General features: G+C 43.5%; 1 long non-coding RNA gene across 3 annotated transcripts; it reads right to left on the bottom strand.

Annotated features, from left to right (window-relative positions):
* Positions 1 to 256: 256 nt before the first annotated feature.
* LOC129205596 (uncharacterized) lies at positions 257 to 2875 on the bottom strand. 3 transcript variants are annotated; one of them, XR_008576790.1, is made up of 4 exons: positions 2683 to 2875; positions 1568 to 1726; positions 798 to 966; positions 257 to 658 (listed from the first exon to the last, which is right to left on the bottom strand). It is a non-coding gene; the product is annotated as an uncharacterized LOC129205596 (long non-coding RNA). The 3 variants fall into 3 exon arrangements; XR_008576791.1 differs by having other exon boundaries at positions 257 to 966; positions 1568 to 1654; XR_008576789.1 differs by having other exon boundaries at positions 257 to 966.
* Positions 2876 to 6345: the final 3470 nt, after the last annotated feature.

A 6345-nucleotide genomic window follows, 5' to 3' on the forward strand; every position in this document is an offset into this window, starting at 1 on the left:
ATTCTGAAGGTTTCAGTGAATGGTTCAGATGGGCACGCACCTTCCAGCCTATGAGTTGCTTCCAAATAATTTCCTCGGAGAGCTGTGAAAGTTTGTTTCTTGAGTCTGCTCAAGACTGGTTCATTGCTAGACAATATGGGTTCTTGGTCTCAGCTGGATACAATACCTTGCCATCGCAGACGTTCTCTTGTACACATATTTGTTCCTACAAACTGTCATGAATTACAAGCAAAATGAGACACACACACAAAAAAGCCACTAAGTAAATTTAGTAGTTCTTTATTCAATGTTTAGATCAACTATTGCACAATAGTTGCCCAGAACTACATGGAGCTGAGTATCTCTGGTATGAATTTATCTCTGGAATTTCCACTGGTTAGCAGAGTTTGTTACATACTCATTTCAGCAAGGATAACCCACTGGAAAATAAGCCACTGGGAAATACTGCATCTAGCGAGACCTTTCTTTGGTCTTTTTTTTGATGGTGTTTTTGTTAAACCATCGTTGCATCTGGTGAGCATATTCAGACTGGGGAGACCAAAAAAAAAAAAAGCATGGAGAGCAAGTGAGAAGTTCCTGGAATGTTACAAGTTGCTGTGTCACTGGGAATGGCAAGGCTGGCAGGCAGAAAGCTCCTCACTCCAAAGCTTACACTACACTGGGAAAATTTGATAGCGATTAGGTAGTGAATTGACTGAAATCGTAACTTTGAAGTAAACGTACAGTTGCAAACAAATAAAAAAGATTATTGTCTAATTACAGTTTACAGATGCCACTTGTTATGAAGCAAAGATTACCTTGTATGCATTAAAAAGAGAGAAATTATTTCATTCTTCTATCAGCAGCAAAGCTAGAGTTGTCCTGAATCCTCAGAGAAAGCAAAGCCTGGTTCCCATGCTGTCCTGTGCACCATGTTTCCCAAAGAATGCTGTCTTCTGGCACATACAGCTCCTTTACCCTGCAAATCTATGTGGTGTTTAAAACAAGATGCATTGTCCTTAGAAAGAGCAGCAAAGCCTAAACTGTGAGAATAAAAACCCTCTACTCTCATCCTTCACACATGGACTTATGTCATTATCAGGATTGCATAAACAAAGTGTGTCTTTTTCTAGTCTTCCTTTTCCTCTCCCTTAGAACTGTGCTGAGAGTTTTTCAAAAGGGGGAAAAAAACCGAACCCAAAACTTAAGGGAGGTGTTGAGGGAGTCTAATTTGTATTGACCACTTCTAACCTTTCCTTACCCACCCCTCAAAGGCCTGACCAAGGCAAGAATTATCCTTAAAATATACTCATTTCTGGCCGGATTAATGGTTTAGGGCCTGATTCCCAGACCCACTGAACTAAACTGAAAGGCTTTCTTTAATTGATCCTGATAAATGATTTCATTAAAGAAGGTTACCTCTCCTGACAGTTTAGGTATTCTTAGTACAACTATGTTGCATGGTAAGCAATAATTTTTGCTTTATGACAGACAAAAGTTAACATTACTATGATTAAAACATTACTCATTCCAGTCAAAGTTGAATGTGGGGAAAAAGGAGATAAAGCAGTAATCCATGCAAACATACCTGCAGGTTTCTGTAAAATTAGAACATGGGGACCCATCCTCTTGTTACAAGTGCAAACCGAATAGATCCAATAAGCCTGTAGAGTTCCTGTGGTGTAGACAAGTGTAGTCACTTGGTCAAGTGTTGCTCCTCATCCCCCCTCCACACAAGTGCTAGTAGCTGTTTCAGTGACCAAAAGACAAATGTTCTGGTTTTTAACCCAAAAGTGCATTTTTTGCCTAATGTTTTTAAAACCACAACTAAGTTGCAATGTTTTGGGGGTTTATCTGCATAGTGATGGTAGCTCCACCCAAACTGCGAGCCACAGGGGCTGGTGACAGCTCAGACTGGCAGCCATTTTGATGCATGGCTGTGGTCTGGTAGCTCGGGCACCCATCCCGTGCTAGCACGTCTGAGCCAATTCCAGAGCAGCGCACATCCAGGCATCTGGAAACGCAGGCAGAGCAAATTCACGTTTGTCTGCACCTGAGTGCGTAAACATCCCCTCTGATGCTCTAATAGCCTCAAAATTTTCTGGTTTCAGTGGAGCATAGCAGCTCACCATGAAAAGTTTGCAACTGCTTTTAGGGGAATCAAAGCACGCTGACTTAATTTTCACTTAGCATCAACTACAGGCAGGCTCCCTGACTTATTAACAGTGCTTGGCCACAAAGGGCTGTAAAATAGAGGCTGCAGAGTTCCGATACGTGATGCTGTGGAGTTAACTATTGCCTTTGAGTAGGAACCTTTGGTTTCTCTAGATGCAGTAGTACAGCATCTGTTTCAATGCAACAAAATACCATTTTGGAGCTGAGGAGTCACACTGGAAGGCCTGGCTAGTCTCAAAATCGTTGGCATGTCAGCAGCTCACAAATCTCCGGTGCCACCCAGCACAGGCTGGGTCACTAGTGGGGTTCAGGCAGACTTTCACACAGACGTGGGGGGGGGGAAATCGCCTGGGGCTATGTAAATGAGGCAGGTTTAATTTGTTCCATCCCCTATTTTTTTACAAATATTTGGTCACACGGGAAAAGTTGCCTTTCGTACACGTGGGAAGCATTTACGTAAACAGCCCCGCCTGCTACCGAAACAGGCCCGTCCGAAACAACGCGAAGAAAGGCGAAGGGTGAACGTACCTTCTCATGCAAAAGGCAGTGAAACGGGGCCAAAGAATGCGGGGTGACATTCTGAAAGCTCCGCCGGCCGGAGGGGGGTGGGCGGGGAGGAAGGACGGGGACGTGCCGGAGGCGGCGCTGGCCGCCCGGCTCCACCGCGGCGCGTGATTCCGCCGGCCCCGGGCACCGCGCGCCGCGCCAGGTGCGGCCCCCGCGGCCGCTCCGCGCACGTGTGGCCGCCGTGTCGCACGTGCGGCCCCCCGCGGCGCCGCGCGCTCACGAGCCAGGCGGCAGCGCCGCCCCGCCAGGTGGCGCCCTCCGCCTCCCGCAGGCGGCGCGGCGCGGGGAGCCGGGCGGCGGCGGAGGGGTCTCGGCTGACGCCGCCGGACGCTGCCTTCACCCGGCCGGAGCCGGGGCAGGTCGGGCTCGCCGCGCGTTCGTGTGGCGAGGCGCTGGCACCAGCCCTTCCACGAGCGTCCGCGACGTGCCGGGGGGGCATGCCCTGGGGTAGAGGCACCTGGCGGGTGGCGGCGGAGCCCGCGGGCCCAGCCTTCCGCGTCGCCTTCCCCCGGCCGGTGAGTCCGGCCCTGGGGGAGGATGCGCCGAGGAGGATTATGTGCCCTGGGGTAAATTGTTCCGTGTCTAGACAAATTCATAATATGAGGGAGATGGAGAAAATTACTGAAGTAGCTATTCACCATGATTACGTCAAATCTCTTAGCACCCTTACTGATTTAAAGTCCTGTGGGACAGTCGTAGGGGCTTGCAGAGAGACAGAAGGATGGGGCTGCCTTTTGCTCTAGCTGTGTCATAGGAGCTGGTGACTAGAGCTGCAGAAGTAAAATTTTCAGCTAAAGAAAGCATGGCCCTGTCATTCAGAAAGAGATGCACTGCAGAAATATGAATGTTTCAGCAAAGCTTCTTCCTGGGAAAGCTTTGAAGATGGGGGAAGAGTGACTTTATATGAGGACCTGAGGATGGGAAACCAAGTTCAGATCCTTGTTCTGTCTGAGTTAAGTCTTTGCTCAGAATCATAGCAGAGGCACAAAACTGAAATTCTGAATTTAAAAAAATACAATAAAATTTCAAATCCTATCCAAGTTTCAGTAAGACATTTTGATTACTTATGTTTTTATGAAACATTACTTGGCTTTAATTATATCTGGAGCAATTTTATTTTGGTAATCTAGAGGGCTGTCATGAAACAGAATCATTGTCCTTCCATCGGCTCTCATGGCAATTGATTTGCATTGTTTCCTAATCGTGAGAAGCCTCTAGTTTCTTATCAGGCTGCTATATTTATATATGTTCTATATCTGTGTTATTATTTACTAGTTCTCATAAACACTGAAGTAAATAAAGTTTGATTGCTTGACAGTTGCTTGCATGCAGATGGGATACACTTTTCATAATTTTTAACAAATACTGTAATATATAGAAAAAATACGTATGTTTCACTTTACTATTTGAGTTTAAGGCTCTGAGCCAATGTTGCAGGCTCTTGTCTCAGTTTGCACTAATTTTACAGTGACTGATAAGCACTCTATTGTAGTTTTTAGAAAAATCTGAACTTCCCACAAATGTCTGAGGTATTAGTGGCAAAACAACTCACTTTTCCAGACTTTTGATGATTTTGAACTTGATGACAAACACAGATGCAAATGTGTAATGCAACATCTAATATAGGCTCTCTTTAGTTTATTTGATGCCTTTGGTATGTTTTTGCAAAATGCTCTTCATTGCTGGGGTTATCTTTTCTGCAAGCATTCATAGGTAGGAGACTTGTTGGTACTTCGCGCTATTAATACATGTTCTTGTGCATTTCTTCCTAGACTAGAGGCTTGAACAAATTCCTGGGGACCCGTCACAATGACTCCCCATAGGACTGTGAGGAAATTGCTTCTCTGTGCCTTATAGTAGGCTCAGCTGTAAAATGGGAATCGTTATATTTATCTATGAGAGGTCAAGACTCGGAGGTGAAAAATGTGACTGTAAATTCAAACCTTTAGGAATAGATGAATTGGCTTTATGCTGTCTAGAGAAATAGAATGAAAACCCCACCCTTTTGTGGTGACTGATCTGTTTCTCTGAAGCCTTTTGGAATAGAACTGAAGTATTTCACATGTACAGAAATCTACACAAAGGCTATCCAAGCTTGTAAAGTGTCAGAAGGGCCAAGCTCGCTAAATATGTGCAAGATTCCAAAAGCACTTTGGAAAATTCATACTTTCCTTCCACTGGCAACACTGAAATTTTTGTGTGCCTGCATAAAAATGTTTATCATGCATTAAATTATTACTGTATGGCATTCATAAAAATGATTTCCTTCCTCTCACTACTCCAAAAAGAAAGATTAACTTTATCTATACACGCTATTTTTACTATTGAGGCATTCAGCTTACACACTATAAACATCCTCTAATCAAAATGCCATGTAAGAACGTGTGTGATCATGATCAAATTATTGGGCTAACAGTAATTTCTATAGTGGTAGATTAAATAGACTCTTCTTGTTTCCACAAGATTTTTTTAATGAGAACAGGGTGGTGATGATGGTGTTCAGTTAAAAGTATAATTATTTTTGTGATTTACCAAGTTGCTTCTTTCAGATACTCATACCTTTCCCAGCTTTCAGGCAGAATTATTACATTCTTGCTTATAGACAAGCGAAAAATGTATCAGGAAACTTTCAACAGAACTTATCCACCCTTTTAAAGTCACACTGGTGCCAAGAATTAGAAACCGCAGCCACAGCAAAGAATGTTTCTACTACTCCCACCAAAACATAAATGCGCACGTGCCTATCTTAACAGTAATTTAGCTACCTATGCTATAACTTGCCTTTTTTTGTGGCTCTCACCGAGTCCCAAAACTTTGAAGTTTTAAAGTTAGGACCACTTGCCCAGATTTTTCAGTACCTTATTATTTGCAAGTAGTGTCAAGGACACAGGAAATACTGTGCTTGAGCAGCATCTCTGTACTTATTTTACCTGGGCGTGGTTGGCAAATTGCAAAAAGAGAAGGAATAAATACAGCTCTTTTAAAATATATTCCCCATCTCATGTGTTTTGATGTTGTTCTTCCTTCTGTAATATTTAGCTCAGATTTTCAGAGTGCAGAGAAATGTTTTTGTGCAATTTAAAGGTTACAGGTTCTTTAAAACTCTGACACATTTTCACAAACACTTTAGGAAAGCTGTGACCTTTGGTGCTGCTGCTGTACTCAGAACAAGAGCAAGTGTTAGAATGAGGGCTCCCAAGTTCTGTTTCCCACTTGGTTATCATCTGGCCATACAAATATTTCCGTAACTCAAATAAATAGGCATCCCTTTGGGCTGGTGATTACAACCATTTCACAGGTGGGAGAACTGAAGTTCAGGAAAGGGTATGGGTTCCCAGGGTTATGGGTGAGGAAGGAATTGGCATCTGAAGCAGGATGCGTCTCTACCGTAAGCAAAGTTTTAACCCTCATATGTCAGCTGTTTCCTTACCTGCAGGCAAATTACTTAGTCTGCTTTCTTACCTGAAAATGAAAAAAAGTAGTGATTGAAAGATAATAACACTCAGTTGTTTAATATCAAACTCTTCCTTTGCTTGTTAGCCCTTTTATTCGTTGACTATATGAAGATGCCTAAGGAAGACACTGGTAAATTCTAAGTTAATGCATTGTATAACTCAAAGTTCA

The sequence above is a fragment of the Grus americana genome, chromosome 1 (assembly GCF_028858705.1).
Source record: "Grus americana isolate bGruAme1 chromosome 1, bGruAme1.mat, whole genome shotgun sequence".
NCBI classification, from domain to species: Eukaryota; Metazoa; Chordata; class Aves; order Gruiformes; family Gruidae; genus Grus; species Grus americana.